The sequence below is a fragment of the Pongo abelii genome, chromosome 3, assembly GCF_028885655.2.
Source record: "Pongo abelii isolate AG06213 chromosome 3, NHGRI_mPonAbe1-v2.0_pri, whole genome shotgun sequence".
In the NCBI taxonomy this organism is placed as follows: Eukaryota; Metazoa; Chordata; class Mammalia; order Primates; family Hominidae; genus Pongo; species Pongo abelii.
The window spans coordinates 128,462,948-128,482,903 of NC_071988.2; the positions used below are offsets into that span (position 1 = coordinate 128,462,948).

Sequence of the window (19,956 nt, forward strand, 5' to 3'; positions counted from 1 at the left end):
CAAGTCTGCTATTGTGAATAGTGCCACAATAAACATATGTGTGCATGTGTCTTTATAGCAGCATGATTTATAGTCCTTTGGGTATATACCCAGTAATGGGATGGCTGGGTCAAATGGTATTTCTAGTTCTAGATCCCTGAGGAATCGCCACACTGACTTCCACAATGGTTGAACTAGTTTATAGTCCCACCAACAGTGTAAAAGTGTTCCTATTTCTCCACATCCTCTCCAGCACCTGTTGTTTCCTGACTTTTTAATGATTGCCATTCTAACTGGTGTGAGATGGTATCTCATTGTGGTTTTGATTTGCATTTCTCTGATGGCCAGTGATGATGAGCATTTTTTCATGTGTTTTTTGGCTGCATAAATGTCTTCTTTTGAGAAGTGTCTGTTCATGTCCTTTGCCCACTTTTTGATGGGGTTGTTTGTTTTTTTCTTGTAAATTTGTTTGAGTTCATTGTAGATTCTGGATATTAGCCCTTTGTCAGATGAGTAGGTTATGAAAATTTTCTCCCATTTTGTAGGTTGCCTGTTCACTCTGATGGTAGTTTCTTTTGCTGTGCAGAAGCTCTTTAGTTTAATTAGATCCCATTTGTCAATTTTGGCTTTTGTTGCCATTGCTTTTGGTGTTTTAGACATGAAGTCCTTGCCCATGCCTATGTCCTGAATGGTAATGCCTAGGTTTTCTTCTAGGGTTTTTATGGTTTTAGGTCTAATGTTTAAGTCTTTAATCCATCTTGAATTGATTTTTGTATAAGGTGTAAGGAAGGGATCCAGTTTCAGCTTTCTACATATGGCTAGCCAGTTTTCCCAGCACCATTTATTAAATAGGGAATCCTTTCCCCATTGCTTGTTTTTCTCAGGTTTGTCAAAGATCAGATAGTTGTAGATATGCGGCATTATTTCTGAGGGCTCTGTTCTGTTCCATTGATCTATATCTCTGTTTTGGTACCAGTACCATGCTGTTTTGGTTACTGTAGCCTTGTAGTATAGTTTGAAGTCAGGTAGTGTGATGCCTCCAGCTTTGTTCTTTTGGCTTAGGATTGACTTGGTGATGTGGGCTCTTTTTTGGTTCCATATGAACTTTAAAGTAGTTTTTTCTAATTCTGTGAAGAAAGTCATTGGTAGCTCAATGGGGATGACATTGAATCTGTAAATTACCTTGGGCAGTATGGCCATTTTCACGATATTGATTTTTCCTACCCATGAGCATGGAATGTTCTTCCATTTGTATGGTACCAGCCACTGCAAAATCATGCCAAAATGTAAAGACCATCGAGACTAGGAAGAGACTGCATCAACTAATGAGCAAAATAACCAGCTAACATCATAATGACAGGATCAAATTCACACATAACAATATTAACTTTAAATGTAAATGCACTAAATGCTCCAGTTAAAAGACACAGACTGGCAAATTGGATAAAGAGTCAAGACCCATCCATCAGTGTGCTGTATTCAGGAAACCCATCTCATGTGCAGAGCCACACACAGACTCAAAATAAAAGGATGGAGGAAGATCTACAAAGCAAATGGAAAACAAAAAAAGGCAGGGGTTGCAATCCTAGTCTCTGATAAAACAGACTTTAAACCAACAAAGATCAAAAGAGACAAAGAAGGCCATTACATAATGGTAAAGGGATCAATTCAACAAGAAGAGCTAACTATCCTAAATATATATGCACCCAATACAGGAGCACCCAGATTCATAAAGCAAGTCCTGAGTGACCTACAAAGAGACTTAGACTCCCACACATTAATAATGGGAGACTTTAACACCCCACTGTCAACATTAGACAGATCAATGAGACAGAAAGTTAACAAGGATACCCAGGAATTGAACTCAGCTCTGCACCAAGCAGACCTACTAGACCATCTATAGAACTCTCTACCCCAAATCAACAGAATATACATTTTTTTCAGCACCACACCACACCTATTCCAAAATTGACCACATACTTGGAAGTAAAGCTCTCCTCAGCAAATGTAAAAGAACAGAAATTATAACAAACTATCTCTCAGATCACAGTGCAATCAAGCTAGAACTCAGGATTAAAAATCTCACTCAAAACCGCTCAACTACATGGAAACTGAACAACCTGCTCCTGAATGACTACTGGGTACATAACAAAATGAAGGCAGAAATAAAGATGTTCTTTGAAACCAACGAGAACCAAGACACAACATACCAGAATCTCTGGGATGCATTCAAAGCAGTGTGTAGAGGGAAATTTATAGCACTAAATGCCCACAAGAGAAAGCAGGAAAGATCCAAAATTGACACCCTAACATCACAATTAAAAGAACTAGAAAAGCAAGAGCAAACACATTCAAAAGCTAGCAGAAGGCAAGAAATAACTAAAATCAGAGCAGAACTGAAGGAAATAGAGACACAAAAAACCCTTCAAAAAATTAATGAATCCAGGAGCTGGTTTTTTGAAAGGATCAACAAACTTGATGGACAGCTAGCAAGACTAGTAAAGAAAAAAAGAGAGAAGAATCAAATAGATGCAATAAAAAATGATAAAGGGGATATCACCACCGATCCCACAGAAATACAAACTACCATCACAGAATACTACAAACACCTCTACGCAAATAAACTAGAAAATCTAGAAGAAATGGATAAATTCCTCGACACATACACTCTCCCAAGACTAAACCAGGAAGAAGTTGAATCTCTGAATAGACCAATAACAGGAGCTGAAATTGTGGCAATAATCAATAGCTCACCAACCAAGAGTCCAGGACCAGATGCATTCACAGCCGAATTCTACCAGAGGTATAAGGAGGAACTGGTACCATTCCTTCTGAAACTATTGCAATCAATAGAAAAAGAGGGAATCCTCCCTAACTCATTTTATGAGGCCAGCATCATCCTGATACCAAAGCCGGGCAGAGACACAACCAAAAAACAGAATTTTAGGCCAATATCCTTGATGAACATTGATGCAAAAATCCTGAATAAAATACTGGCAAACAGAATCCAGCAGCACATCAAAAAGCTTATCCACCATGATCAAGTGGGCTTCATCCCTGGGATGCAAGGCTGGTTCAACATACGCAAATCAATAAATGTAATACAACATATAAACAGAACCAAAGACAAAAACCACATGATTATCTCAATAGATGCAGAAAAGGCCTTTGACAAAATTCAACAACCCTTCAGGCTAAAAACTCTCAATAAATTAGGTATTGATGGGACGTATCTCAAAATAATAAGAGCTATCTAATGACAAACCCACAGCCAATATCATACCGAATGGGCAAAAACTGGAAGCATTCCCTTTGAAAACTGGCACAAGACAGGGATGCCCTCTCTCACCACTCCTATTCTGCATAGTGTTGGAAGTTCTGGCCAGGGCAACCTGGCAGGAGAAGGAAATAAAGGGTATTCAATTAGGAAAAGAGGAAGTCAAATTGTCCCTGTTTGCAGACGACGTGATTGTATATCTAGAAAACCCCATTGTCTCAGCCCAAAATCTCCTTAAGCTGATAAGCAACTTCAGCAAAGTCTCAGGATACAAAATCAATGTACAAAAATCACAAGCATTCTTATACACTAATAACAGACAAACAGAGAGCCAAATCATGAGTGAACTCCCATTCACAATTGCTTCAAAGAGAATAAAATACCTAGGAATCCAACTTACAAGGGACGTGAAGGACCTCTTCAAGAACTACAAACCACTGCTCAAGGAAATAAAAGAGGATACAAACGAATGTTTTTAAATTTCATTCTGGATTGTTCATTGCAATTTTATACAAATATAATTGATTTTTGCTTTTTGATTTTGTACCTTGAAATTGGCTGAACTTGATTATTAGTTCTGATGCTTTTGGTGGATTCCCTAGGATTTTCTATTTAACAAATTTGTATTATTTACAATTAAAGACAGTTTACTATCTCCTTTTCAATCTCGGTGTCTTTCCCCTTTCTTGCATATTTTTTGGAGTGGGTCTGGAGCAAAATAGTGTTGATTAGTAATGGCAAGTTCAGTAAAGTTGCAGGATACAACACCAACATATAAAAATTAGTCATATTTCTATATGCCAACAGTGATCAAACTGAAAAAGAAATTTTAAAAAGTAGTTTCATCTACAATAACCACATATAAAATTAAATATCTATGAATTAACCAAAGTGAAAGATCTCTATAATAAAATCTATAAAACACTGATAAAAAATTGAAGAGGACACCAAAAATGAAAAAAGTATTCTATGTTCATGGATTGAAAGAATCAATATTGTGAAAATGTCCATAGTACCCAAAGCAATCTAAAGATTCAACACAGACACTATCAAGATACCAAAGACATTCTTCACAGAATATAAAACAATTCTAAAATTTATATGGAACCAGAAAAGACCCAGAATAGCCAAAGATATCTTAAGCAAAAAGAACAAAATTGGAGGAATCATATTACCTGACAATGCCAAAACAGCATGGCATTGTCATAAAAACAGACACATGGATCAACAGGATAGAAAACTCAAAAACAGACCAGGAGCAGTGGCTCACACCTGTAATCCCAGAACTTTGGGAGGCTAAGGCAGGCAGATCACGAGGTCAGGAGATTGTGATTATCCAGGCTAACATGGTGAAATCCTGTCTCTACTAAAAATACAAAAAATTAGCCAGGTGTGGTGGCACACACCTGTAATCCTAGCTACTCAGGAGGCTGAGGCAGGAGAATCGCTTGAACCTGGGAGGCAGAGGTTGCAGTGAGCCAAGATTGTGCCACTGCACTCTAGCCTGGGCAACAGAGTGAGACTCTGTCTCAAACAAGCAACAATAAAAAAACTCAGAAACAAATCCACACACCTACAGTGAACCCATTTTTGACAAAGGTGCCAAAAATATACACTAGGAAAAAGACAGTCTCTTCAATAAATGGTGCTGGGAAACTGGATATTCATATGTGGAAGACTAAAACTAGACCCCTATCTCTCATCATATATAAAAATCAAATCAAAGTGGTTTGAAGGCAAATCTAAGACCTCAAACTGTAGAACTAATTCAAGAAAACATTTGGAGAAAATCTCCAGGATATTGGACTGGGCAAAAGTTGTCTGAGCAATACTTCACAAGCACAGGCAATCAAAGCAAAAAATGGATAAATTGGTTCACATCAAGTTAAAAGGATCCTGCAGAGAAAAGGAAAAATTAACAAAGTGAAGAGACAACCCAAAGAATGGGAGAGAATATTTGCAAACTACTCATTTGAAAAAGAATTAATAACTAGAATATATAAGGAGCTCAAATAACTCTATAAGAAAAACATGTAATAATTTGATCAAAAAAATGGGCAAAAGATTTGAATAGACATTTCTCAAAAGAAGACATAGAAATAGAAAATAGGTATATGAAAAAGTGTTCAACATCATTGATCATCAGAGAAATGAAAATCAAAACTACAATGAGATATCATCTGATCCCAGTTAAAATGGCTTATATTCAAAAGACAGTCAACAACAAACACTGGCAAGGATATGAAGAAAAGGGAACCCTTGTATGTTTTTGGTGGGAATGTTAATTAGTAGAACCACTTTAGAGAACAGTTTGGAGATTCCTCAAACAACAAAAACTTGAGCTGTCATATGATCCAGCAATCCCACTGCTGGGTATGCACCCCAAAGAAAGGAAATCAGTATATTGAAGAGACATCTGTGCTCCTGTTTGTTGCAACACTGTTTACAACAGCTAAGATTTGGAAGCAGCCTACGTGTCCATTGACAGATAAATGGATGAAGAAAATGTAGTACATATACACAATGGAGTACTAGTCATCCATAAAAAAGAATGAGATCCAGTGATTTGCAACAACGTGGTTGGAACTGGAGGTCATTATGTTAAGTGAAATAAGCCAGGCACAGAAAGACAAACATTGAATGTTCTCGTTTATTCATGGAATCTAATAATCAAAACAATTGAAGTCATTGACATAGGAAGTAGAAGGATGGTTACCAGAAGGTGGGAAAGGGTAGTGGGAGGATGAGGGGAGCTGGGGATGGTTGATGGGTACACAGAAAAATAGTTGGAAGAAATGAGTGGGACCTAATATTTGATGGCACAACAGGGTAACTGTAGTCAGCAATAACTTAGTTGTAATTTTAAAATAACTTAAAGACTGTAATTGGATTATTTGTAACTCAAAGGATAAATGCTTGAAGGGATGGATAATCCATTCTTCATAATATGCTTATTTCACATTGCATGCCTGTATCAAAATATCCCATCTACCTCGTAAATATACATACCTTCTATGTACTCACAAAAATTAAAAATGAAAAAAATGCCGAAAAGAAGTGGCAAGCACAGCCTTGTCCTGTTCCTGTTATTATAGTGAAATAGAAGATTTCACAATAATGAAGTCTTTATCTCTATGTATAATGTTAGCTTTGTATTTTCCATAGATACACTTTGTCAAGTTGGAGAAGTTCCCTTCTATTCTAGTTTGAGTGTTTTTTTATATCATTAAATGATTTGGATTTTGTCAAATGCTTTTTTTATCTATCAAGATGATCGTTTTTGTTTGGATGTATCACTTTGATTGATTTTTCTATGTTGAACCACCCTACCTAGCATTTCTGGGATAATCTCCATTTGGTTATGTTGTATTATCCTTTTTATATGTTGCAGGATTCTGATTGCTGATATAATGTTAAGAATTTGCATGTCTCTATTCCTAAGTGATATCTGTCGGTAGTTTTCTTGTAATGTCTTTGTATGATTTTGGTGTCAGTGTAATACTGTCTGGATAGAATGAATTAAGAAGATTTTGCTCCTCTTTTATTTTGGAAGATTTTGTGAAAAATAAATGTTAACTCTTCTTTAAACATTATGTAGACAACACCAGTGAAGTCATATTTTTCTGAGTTTTTCATTACTGGGGCATTTTTGATTATGAATTCATTATCTTTATTTGTTGTGGTTATATTCAGACCTTTTCTTTGTGAGATAGTTTCAGTAGTTTCTGTCTTTGTATAATAAGAATCTTTCTGTTTAATCTATATTATCTAATCTCTTGGCATACCTTCTTTATAGTGTTCAATTATAATCATTTTTATTTCTATTAGTTTGTTAATAATGTTACCTCTTTCCTTCCCAATTTTAGTAGTTGGGCTTTCATTTTTTAATTTAGTGTTCAGTCTAGCTAAAGGAATGTCAATTTGTTCATTGTTTTTGAAGAATGCACTGTTGGTCTCAATTTTTTTCTATTCTCTATTTCACTCATTTTCTCTTTTGGTCTATATTATAGCCTTAAATCAGCTTGCTTCAGTTTCATTTTCTCATTTATTAAGGTTTAATTATTGATTTGTTATCTTTCTTCTTTTTCAATACAGACATTTATTGCTATAAATTTCCCTGTACCTACTGCTTTTGGTACATCATGTAAGTTTTGGCATGTCGTATTTGTCATGTTTTAATTTTCATTCATCTTAAAGTATTTTCTAATTTCTTTTGTAATTTCTTATTTGCCCCATTGGTTATTTAGAAATGCTAATGTCTACATATTGATGACTTTTCAAAATTTTCTTGTTATTTTTATTTTTTAATATTTCTATTATACTTTAAGTTCTAGGGTACATGTGCAGAATGTGCAGTTTTGTTACCTAGGTATACACATGCCATGGTGGTTTGCTGCACCCATCAACCCGTCACCTACATTTCTCCTAATGCTATTCCTCCCATTATTAATTTTTAAATTGTTTTATTTTATAATTTTTAAATAGCATTGTTGAGGTATGATTGACATAGAAAAAGCAGCACGTATTTAAAGTATACAAACTAATAAGTGTGGAGGTAAGTATATACCTGGAAATCATCGTAACTATCAATGACATAAACATATCCATTACGTCAAAACGTTTCCTCTCACCCTCTTTATTTATAGGTTGTATGCTTCTAAAAATGTATCCATTTCTTTTGTTTATTCAATTTGTTGGCATATAATTATTCATGATAGTGCCTCATGATTTTTTATTTCTGTGGCATCAGTTTTAATGTCTCCTCTTTCATGTCTTATTTCATTTATTTTAGTCTTCTCTGTTTTTAAAATCATGCTAAGAGTTTTAATTTTTTGTTTACCTTTTTAAAAATCCAACTCTATTTTGTTGATTTTTTTGTAATATTTTTCTATTCTCTTATTTATTTCTGCTGTAATCTTTACTGTTATTTTCCTTCTGGTAACTTAGGGCTTTGTTTTTCTTTTTTCTAGTTTTTTTTTGAGCTGTTACGTTGGATTTTTATTTGGGATGTTTTTTATGTAGGCAATCATCATTGTACACTTTCCTTTTCATAATGCTTTCATTGTATCCCATAAGTTTTGTTATGTTGTGTTTTTGTTTGTCTTGAAATGTTTTCCAATTTCCCTTTTGATTTCTTTTTCAACCTATATGTTGTACAAGAGTGTGTGTTTAATTTTTATGTAGTCATAAATTTTTACATTTTTCTTTTGCTATTGATTTCTAGTTTTATTTTATTGTTGTTTAGAAAATGTACTTAGAATAATTTGTCTTATTAAATTTTTTAATGTTTTATGACTTAGCTTGTTATCTATTCTAGAAGATGTTCTGTGGTCACCTGAGAAAAATGTGTATTCTGTTATTGTTGTTTAAGATGTTTTGTATGTTTATGAGGTCCATTTGGTCTATAATGTTGCTCAAGTCTTCTCTTGTTGATTTTTTTGTCCAGATAATCTATTAATTTTTGAAAATGGGGTAGTAATGTCTTTTACTATTATTGTATTGCTGTCTATTTATCCTTTCAGATCTGTCAATATTTCCTTTGTATGCTTAGGTACTCTAATGTTGGGCAATATTTATAATTGTTATATCATTCTGTTGAATTGACACTTTTATCATTATAAATGACCTTCTATGTCTCTTGTGACAGTTTTTGACATACGTATAGACATCCTGTATATATATATATAACCACATCTCTTGGTTAACAAATGTGTAGAATATCTTTTCCTACCCCATTTCCTTGCACCCTATATATGTCTTTAAATCTAAAACGAGTCTTGTAGGTAGCATTAATGTTAAATATTGTTGTTTTATTTATTCAGCCACTACATCATTTGATTGAGGGAGATCAGTCCATTTAAATTTAAAGTAATTATTGATAAGAAAGGAATTACTATTGCCTGTTTGTTAATGGCTTTTGATTTGTTTTTTTCTTGTAGTTCTGTTGTTTCTTTCTTCCTCTCGGTCTTTCCTTGTGAATGGATTATTTCTGCAGTTGTGTGCTTTTATTTTCTTCTCTTCATTTTTTGTGTATCTACTATATATTTTCACTTTGTGGTTACCATGAGACTTACATAAAACATTTTTGTCATAACTATCTATTTTAATCTGATAACTACTTAACATCAATTGCATACAGAAAATTTACAGTTTTATTCCCCTGATACATTTTATGTCATTGATATCAGATTTTACTTCTTTTTATGTTGTGAATTCATTGACACATTTTTGTGGTTATAATTATTCTTATTACTTTTGTCTTTTAAATTTTATACCTGGGTTAAAAAAAAAGATATCTGCCACCATTACATTATTACATTATTCTGTTTTTGCCTATATAGGTGTCTTCACCAGTGAGATTTATATTTCCATATGCTTTTGTGTTGCTGTTTATCGTCTTTTTATATCAACTTGAAGAACTGTTTGACACTTCTTGTAATTTAGGTCTAATGGTAATTTCCCTCAGTATTTCTTTGTCTGAGAAAGTCTTTATTCTTCATTTTTAAAGAGCAGCTTTGCTACGTATAGCATCTGTGGTTGGCAGTTTAAAAAATATTTCTTTTTAGAAATTTGAATATATCATCACTATCTTCTGGCCAGAAAGGTTTCTGCTGAGATTTCTGCTAATAGCTGTATGGAATTTCCCTTTTACTTAATGAATTGCTTTTCTCTTGCTAATTTCAAATTTGTTTACCCTTGACTTTTGACAATATAATTACGTGTCTCCATGTAGGCCTCTTTAGGCTTAATCTAAAATTTATTTGAACTTCAAGAATCTAAATGTCCACTTACATCCCAAGATTTGAGAAGTTTTCAGCCAAAATTTCTTTATGTAAGCTTTTTCTCCTTTCTCTTTGTATGCTCCTTCTGCATTGCTGTAATGCATATATTGGTTTTATTGATTATATCCCATACATCCCACAGGCTTTCTTGACTCGTTTTCATTAATTTTGCAACTTTGACTAGATAATTCTATATGATCTATCTTCAAGTTCACTGATTCTTTCCCCTGATTGATTGAACTTCTGTTGAAGTTCTTTATTTAATTTTTTAGGTCAGTTATTGTATTTTCAGCACCAGAATTTCTTTTTGGTTCTTTTAATTGTTTTTATCTCTTTTCTTGTTTTTCTTTTTTTTTTTAATCTCTGTGGTTTGATTCTGGGTAGGCTCTTTTTGAGCTTCTAATTTTGTTGGTTTATTGTTTTCCTGATTTATTTAGCTATCTAGGTCTGTTTCTTAGTAGCATAATGAGCTCCTTCAATACAATTATTTTGAATTCATTGTCAGGCATTTCACAGGTCTCATTTTCTGTAGGGTTGATATACTAGAGTTTTATTTTTATTTTTTATTTATTTGGTGATGTCATGTTTTCCTGATTCCTTATAATGCCTGTAGCCTGCATTGGTATCTGTTAATTTAAGGAAGAATTTACCTCTTCTGGTCTATACAGACTGGCTAAAGTCCTTCACTAGTCAGTGTAGTCAGTGTGGCCAAATAGTCTGGGTGCCTGCTGAGGTGGTCAACAGACAGCTCTGGATTCACAGCTGGCCTCTGTGGGTGGGTATGCTCAGTTCTAAGGTCTGTGCATCAGCAGGCAAGTTGTTAAGGTCCCAGGGAGGTGGGGAAGGGACTGCTATCGCAGGTCACAGGAAGGCTGTCAAGGTCCCCAAATTGGTTATTAAGACCACTGTCCCTTTTTGTCTTTAGCTGTCCCCAGGTTATCAAGCCATATTGATTCCCTCAATGTTCTGTGTGTTGTGCAATATAGTCAGGTGTGCCCAAAAAGACTAGGGAGGTCAGATGCTCACTTCATTCTCTTTTTCTCCATAGGACAACTTGCAGGCTGAGGTGCTCTCTGTGTCATGACATGTCAGATTTGGGAAATGAGTGAAGCAGGTAAAGTGAAACTGTTTTTGTTTTATTATTATTATTATTATTATTATTTTCTTCAATGCATTTTTCTCCTTTCTGTGCTCTAACAGGATGCTATACCTTCTCACCTGTATTCTGGAGCTCTCATAAAGGTATTTTCATCCATAGATGATTTTAAATAGGTGTTTTGGTTGGGGGATGAGGGCCAGAAACTCCTATTTTGCCATCTTACTGTGTCAATTATGTTGATTTTAAATTTTATTGCATTGTCTTTGAAACATTCAAATAACATTAAGCTTTTTAAGTTTTTGCGACATATTTATGACCAAACATAGTTTATCCTGCAGAATGTTTCAGGTTGACTTGAGGAGAATGTGTGTTTTCCCAATTGGGGATGGACTGTCCTATAGATGTCTATTAGTTCTATTTGATTTTTAGTGTTGTTCCGATATTTCATCGTATTATTCTTCAGTCTGGTTCTTTGATCTACTATTAAAAGTGGGCTATTAAAATCTTCAATTATTTTTGTGGAATCGTCTATTTCTGCTTCAATTTTGTCAGATTTCTCTTCATGTATTTTTGGGCTCTGTAAGTACATATATGTTTATAATTATGTATTCTTCATGGATTGACTCTTTTATCAGCATAAAATATCCATTTTTATTTTTATTAATAATTTTATTCTCAAAGTCTGTTTATTTCTATTTGTATAGCTCTTTTAGCTTTCCAGGTGATTATAGTTTATATGTTGTCTTCTTCACATCAACTTACTTTCAACTTATTTTTATCTTACTTATCAACTTATTTCTCCTAGAGGTATACATTTGGATATTTTTCAAAAAATTCATTCTGCTGATCTCTGCCTATTGATTGACACATAATGTGGTCTGAAGATTTGTGCCCCCAAAATTTGTGTGTCAAAACCTAGTGCCAATGTAATAACATTAGCAGTGCAACCTTTGGATGGTGACTAGGTCATAAGAAAAGAGTCCTCATTATGGAAATAATGACCTTAAAAAAGAGGTTCAAAGGCAGCTTGTTTGCCCCTTCGACTATGTGGAGACACAATGAGAAGGCACTGTCTACAAGGAACAGGACACCGTATCTTCTAGTGCCTTGATTATGCACTTCTTAGCCTCCATAATTGTGAAAAATAAATTTATGTTATTTATAAGCTGCCCAGATTATGGTACTGGACAGGGTTAGAGTTAGGGTTTGGGTTCTGTTTTCAGTTCTTTTTCTTTGAGAAATTTTCAAATTCCTCTCTAAAGTGGCTGAACTAATTTATATTCCCATCAGCAGTGTATAAGCATACCTTTTTCTATACAGTCTAACCAGCATCTGTTATTTTTTTACTTTAATAATAACTATTCTAACTAGTGTGAGATGTATCTCATTGTGGTTCTTATTTGCATTTCTCTAATAATTTTTCTCTAATAATTAGTGATATTGAGCATTTTTTCATGTTTGTTGGTCACTTGTATGTATTCTTTTGAGAAGCGTTTGTTAATGTCAATTGCCCACTTTTTATATGTGTGTGGTGTTTTTTTTTTCTTGCTTTTTGATTTGTTTAAATTCCTTATAGATCTGGCAAACATTTTCTTTCATTCTGGAGGTTGTATGTTTACTTTGCTGACAGTTTCTTTTGCTGTGCAGAAGCTCTTTAGTTTAATTAGGTCCCACTAGTCAAATTTTGTTTTTGCTGCAATAGCTTTCGAAGACTTAGTCATAAATTGTTTGCCTATATCCAGAAGGGTATTACCTAAGTTTTCTTCCACAATTTTTATAGTTCGAGGTCTTACATTTAAATCTTTAATCCATCCTGAGTTAATTTTTGTATATGGTGAGAGATAGAGTTCCAGTTTCATTCTACTGTATGTGGCTAGCCAGTTATCCCAGCACCATTTATTGAATAGGGAATCATTTCCCCCTTGCTTATTTTTGTTGACTTTGTCAAAATCAGGTGTTTGTATGTATGTGGTATTATTTCTCGGTTCTCTACTCTGTCCCTTGGTCTTTGTGTCTGCTTTTGTACTAGTACCATATTTTGGTACTGGTTTTATTTACTGCAGCCTTATAGTATACAGTCAGGTAATGTGATGCCTCTGGCTTTACTCTTTTTGCTTATGAATGCTTTGGTTTTTAAGGCTCTTTTTTGGTTTCATATGAATTTTAGAACAGTAATTCTGTTAAAAATGATGTTGGTGGTTTGATAGACATAGCATTGAATCTATAAATTTTGGGGGGCAATATAGCCATATTAGTAATATTGATTTTCTAATCCTTGAGCATGGAATGTTTTTCCTTTTATTTATGTCATGTATTATTTCTTTTAGCAGTGTTTTGTAGTTCTCCCTATAGAGCTCTTTCACCTTCTTTGTTAGATTTATTTCTAGATATTTGATTTTGTTTGTGCCTATTATAAATGGGTTTGTGTTTTTGATTTGGTCCTCAGATTGAACGCTATTGTATAGAAATGCTACTAATTTTTGTCTATTTATTTTTTATCCTGAAACTTTACTAAAATCATTTATTGGTTCTAAAAGCCTTTTGCTGGAGTCTCTAGGCATTTGTAGGTATACAATCACATCATCTGTAAAAAGAGTTTTCTTCTTCTCTTCCTATTTGGATGTCTTTTATTTTTTCTCTTGCCTGATTGCCCTGGCAAAGACTTCCAGTACATGTTGCATACGAGTCATGAGAGTGGGCATCCTTGTCTTGTTCCAGTTCTCAATGAGAATGCTTCCAGCTTTTACTCATTCAGTATGATGTTGGATATAGGTTTGTAATAGCATAGATTATTCTTATTATTTTGAGTTATGTTCCCTTGATGCTTAGCTCGTTGAGGGTTTTTCTCAAGAAGGAATGTTGGATTTTATTGAAAGCTTTTCTCATCTATTGATGTAACCATATAGTTTTAAATTGTGTTTATTTGGTGAATCACGTTTATTGATTCACATATGTTGAGACAACTTTGTATCCAAGGAATAAAGCCTACTTAATCATAGTGAATTAACTTTATGGTGTGTTGCTGGATTCAATTTGCTAGAATTTTGCTGAGAATTTTTATGTCTACGTTAATCAGAGATACCAGCCTGAAATTTTCTTTTTTTGTGTCTGTGCCAGGTTTTGGTATCAGAGTAATGCTGGCTTCATCGAATGAGTTAGGGAGAAGTCTCTGCTCAATTTTTTGAAATGGTTTTAATAGAATTGGGACCAGCTCTTCTTTGTATGTCTAGTAGAATTTGGTTGTGAATCCATCTGGTCCAGGGATCTTTTTGTTTGGTAGTTTTCTTTTATTACTGATTCCATTTTGGAACTTGATATTGGTCTATTCAGGGTTCCAATTTCTTCCTGATTCAATCTTTGGAGGCTTTGAGTTTCCAAAAACTTATTCATTTCCTTTAGATTTTCCAGTTTATGTGCATAGAAGTGTTCATAATAGCCTCCGAGGATCATTTGTATTTCTGTGGGAATGGTTGTAATGTTACTTTTTCTTTCTGGTTGTGCTTATTTGGATCTTCTCTGTTTTTTCTTTGTTAATCTAGCTAGTGAATTATCTATCTTATTTATCCTTACAAAGAAGTAACTTCTGGTTTCATTTATCTTTGTATGGACTTTGGGTCTCAATTTCTTTCAACTTTATTTATTTATTTTATTCTGCTAGCTTTGGGGTTAGTTTGTTCTTGTTTTTCTAGTTTGTCTAAGTGTGATATAAGATTGCTAATTTGAGACATTTCTCACTTTTTGAGGTAAGCATTTAGCACTATAAACTTTTCTCTTAGCACATTTTCACTACATCTCAGAGATTTTGGTATGTTGTATCTCTGCTTTCTTTAATTTCAAGAATCTTTTGATTTTTGCCTTAATTTCATTGCTTACCCAAAAATCAGTCAGGAATAAGTTGTTTAATTGTGTGATTTGGGGAGATCTTGGTATTGATTTCTATTTTTATTCCATAGTGATCTGAGAGTATGATTGGTATTAGCTGAACTTTTTATCCAGGAATGTGGTTGATCTTGAAGTATGTTTTTTGTGCAGATGAGAAGAATGTATATTCTGTGGTTGATGGGTGGAGTATTCTGTAGATATCTATCAGGTCCAATTTGTCTAGTGTCAAAGTTTAGTCCCAAATTTCTTTGTTAGTTTTCTACCTCAGTAATGTGTGATGCTTTCAGTGGAGTTTTCAATTCCCCTAGTATTACTGAAAACCACAGGATACCTAGTGGGAGAGGCAAAACGGCAGGACCCAGTCTTCTAGAGGAGGCAAAATTAAAATATAATCAATCACCAGATGAACTATGCCATAATTATAGCATTTTTTTGTTTTTAATTTCCTATTTTGTTAGGAAAATAGTAATATTACAATTATAGAGAAAACAGACCTACTTTTTATGTAGTTGATTTTATATGTCACTTATGATCTGTCTCATTTACAACCCTTATTACATGTTTCCCTTCTTGAGAGTGGAGATGGAGCTTCAATGCCTTCAAACATAACACTGATCTTCACCCTGCAATTATGATGATAAACATTTCATGTGGGAAAGATGAAATGGAGCAGAAAAAATATCTGCTATAGTTTCTATGAAAACAGTTTTATAGACTTTTGTTTTTTTATAATGAGTAGTTTCCCAGCCTTGGGCCAACCATTCTTATATTGTGGAATTCCCCAATGTATAAGAGGTGGGAGGCATATTCCTACCCCTCCCCTCTCCACACACCCCCTCCCCAAACAGCAGAGGTGAAATCATTATGTCCTACCAAGGAAGCAGCCAATCCACAATGACAGCTTCAGCAATGGTACTCTATTCCTAAAGAGTTTGAAACTTGAATAAGCACTAGAAAGACAACTGAAAGTTGAGATTTGATTTGTGGCTGTTAGGTCTGTGGTCAGTGGTTAGGTTTCCAAAGAGTAAGGACACCTTACTGTTTTTGACTAGATTATTTTTGCTGCAAAGCCTCATTTGAATTCATCTTGTTTGCTTAGCCTGATTTTCTGGTCTTCATATAGATTCTAGGATCTACCTAATTTCCTTACAGTAAATTGCTTTTCCCCTCATATAGTAGGTTTCTATTGCTTGTAGCTAACAACCCTAACTTACACTGATATTATTGTTTAATCCTTGTTCTGTGGTGGGCAGGTCTATACAGACCTACCCCAAAGTATGAGGAAGCTGAGATACCAAAGAAGGAGGCTGACATATCCAGTTTCTTAGAAAGAAACATTTAATAGGGACTTATGAATAGAAGCCATGTCTGTTTCTTAGGGGCCAGTGAAACAAGATGATGGACCCTTCATCTATTACCTATGCAAATCTAGGGCTTATATATTATAGGAAAAGTATGTATGTGATTCAGAAGGTATGCAGAGGCCAATTGAAGTAGGATAACATCAAGGTTTTTTTGACCTAAGGAAAAGATTTATGGTAAGTACATATACTCTTATACAAAGAACAATAGATAATATAGAAATCTTAAAGATATTCCTGCAACTGGGGTTAACTGGAAATCAGCATGGCAGATTAGCATCCAAGATGGAATTACTTTAGCCTCCATAATCTTTGTCATTATTTATTGACAGGATTCAAATATTACACTTCTCTAAATAAATCCTTAAAGTTTTATACATATGAGAGGCATGTATAGGGTGCTAAAAATTATTTAGGAAGAGGCTTTTTGGCCTCTTATCCTTTGAGCCAATCAACCCAGATAGTGCAGCTGCATTATCATTGACCATTACTTTAGTAATTCAGAATCATATCATTTTTTCAGAAATGTTATATGAAAATATGAAATGAATTTATCTTCACAAGGCAATGTTGAAACATTTATATGGCATTACAATATTGAATGTCATAATATTTAAAATATATTTTGTGCATGAATTTATAGGTATTTTCTCATTTCAATTTTCATTAATAATACAGTTCTCTCAGTTGTTAATGCAAGACTGTTATTGCTAAACAATGTGCTAGTTAATATAGAGCCCAGGCCATTGGGTTGACTACAGTGAATTTTATCTTATTAATGGAATCCCTTAAGAGCAAAAGAAAGGAAATAATTGGTAACAGCTTTGGGTATGTACCCAAAGACATAACTTTTCAGAAACATTTTCTTCAATTAAAATACAGCATTAACAAAATGAAGTAGAGAAAGCTAAAATTTAGTGGAAACCAATTTTCTTTTGAAATTGAGTAGAAGTGCAGCTAAGGAATGTTTAGTCACAATCAACTTGGTTAAAATGTGCTGACAGGATATACTTTAAATTTCTTAAAAATGTATTTTAGCCCTGAAAACTTCAAAACCTATTTAAAAATATATTCATAATATTTGGTCTCAGGGATTTTGATAAAAGTACATCTTAATAGGCATTGTTTGGAGGTAGGGAGTGGTCTGGAGATCGAGTGGAGAGCAGCTGGTGTCTACCCACTGACCCCCTGACCTTTAATAACCTTAGATATGTTACTTGACCTCTCAGGGCTTCAGTTTCCACATCAACAACTGGAGATAATTTTAGTACCTACCCATAGGATTTAGTACCTACCCAAAGAAAAAAAATATTCTTTCAAAATTGAGTAGAAGTGCAGCTAAGGAAAGTTTAGTCACAATCAACTTGGTTAAAATGTGCTGACAGGACATACTGTAAATTTCTTAATAGTGTATTTTAGCCCTGAAAACTTCAAAACCTCAAAACCTATTTAAAAATATATTCATAATATTTGGTCTCAGGGATTTTGATAAAAGTACATCTTAATAGGCATTGTTTGGAGGTAGGGAGTGGTCTGGAGATCCAGTGGAGAGCAGCTGGTGTCTACCCACTGACCCCCTGAGCTTTAATAACCTTAAATATGTTACTTGACCTCTCAGTGCTTCAGTTTCCACATCAACAACTGGGGATGATTTTAGTACCTACTCATAGGATTGTTGTAAATGTAATCACATGAATACTGATAAAGCTTGGTATGTAATAAGTGCTTTTAAGTAGTAGTGTCCATGGACTTGAAAATATACTATGCCAAATTTAACTGTCTATGTAGATTTTTAGATAATCTGTATTTATTTCAACATTCTATAAAGTCTTTTATCCCTGTTCTTTCTTATCTTATTTCTTTTTTAAGCATTTCATTCCTTATATTCTCCTATATATTATGAACAAAGATTGTTATATTAACAACATTTTTTTTCAATTGCATAGAAAATTTTCTTTGTTAAAATAAACCAGCAAACTCTGGGAGAGAAAAATTCAAATGATTTTCTTTATCAAGGTTTTCTGTATCATTCTTCGTAGTTTCATCTGTGTCTGAGATTTAGGCAGGAATTAAAATGATTTTATTGAGTACATTTTGTAGAAGATGTTGAAAAATAATGCTTTTACTATTCATAAAGAGTGTAATATATTAAACATTAAAACATTAATAAAGAATGAAATGAAAACAATTACAACATTTGCATGAGTTGAGAATGTTCATATTGTCCTGACAAATCATATTTTTCCCCATAAAGACTAGGAATGGGAATATGTGAACAGAAATGACAAATTTTACCCAATTGTTGAAAAGTTAATGTTCTGTTTCTCGTCTCTTTCTCACTCTTCAAGTGAAAGCGTTTGGGCAAACAGGGATGTGTTTGTACCTAAGAACTATTTATCATCAGTCTTAATTTCTGGTATGTAATTTTCTCTGGGAATGTCACCAAAACAGAAATTTCTTCTATTGGCTCTATTTGAAGATTCATTTAGCACAGCAAAATTAATTGTAGTTTTTGCACTTATTAATCACCAGCTTTTCCCATACTGGATCACAGGATACAAGTGGGGGAAAGGGGAGTTCTATTAATCAATAGAGAACAATGTGAAATAAAGGAAGAGTTCAGGAGAGAAGATTACTGGTTAAATCTTATCTGTTGACTTAGGTGACCAAGGTTAAACATATACACATATGTGTGGACACATACACATGAAGCAGCCTTGGATTGTTAATGGGTTATCCACATTGCAGAAATTCACAAACACAGAAGATTCCTTCATTTCTGGCTTGGCTTTGTTTACACAATTGTGGCTGTGGACACTTCAAGGTTCTGTGAGCTCTCCTACTAGTTTACAACCTTACAAGGCTGTTTTTCTAACAGCAGAACATTGGCAATAAATGTCTATTAGTCAAAATCACTGCGGCAGTTTTATAAGGCCTATGAGTGCATATTTCCCAGTCTGCTTCTCTTTAAATTACCAAGAATGCAAAAATAACCAATAGTTTGACCTCTTAAATCACAAATTGGATAGGCTCACCATTAAAGTATATTGTAAATGTGTTTCCCATTATTTAGCTCATTTAGCATGTTCAACAGCAGGCATTCAAATGTTTTAAGGGGTTTTTTCGTTTTCTTTTTTTTTTTTACTTCACAGAACGCATTAAATTATTTTTCAAGCCATCAAGGGATAATTAAAAAACTAGAATATAAATGGAATGTTGCTAATAGATCATCATTAACCATCTGCATGAAAGAGAAAGAATATAAATGTGCAATAGGCTCAGAAATTATTGGTTTCACATTAAGCATTTTGATAGTCTTCATTATAGAAATTTAACATAACTTTTTTAATTTAGGAAATTATATGAGGAGATCATATACAGAGAGTGAAAAAGAAGTAACTGGAATTAAAGTTTACAATGTAAAATTATTACCCTCCAGATAGAAGAAATGATCGGTAGTAAATGATGAAACAAAATATTTCAAATCCAACATAAACTTTAAGTATATCCACTTTTCATATTAATATTAGAATATGACATTCAGATTAGTCAAAGTGGGCATATCTGCCTAAATTT

At 33.7% G+C, this 19,956-nt stretch overlaps 1 long non-coding RNA gene across 1 annotated transcript in view; it reads left to right on the plus strand.

The window, feature by feature from the left end:
• The window catches only part of LOC129059046 (uncharacterized), a 62,008-nt gene that overhangs the window by 25,080 nt on the left and 16,972 nt on the right, over window positions 1-19,956 (plus strand). The window contains exon 2 of the long non-coding RNA XR_008524666.1: window positions 11,087-11,152. This is a non-coding gene — a long non-coding RNA (uncharacterized LOC129059046). The remainder of the gene's footprint in view (window positions 1-11,086; window positions 11,153-19,956) is intronic.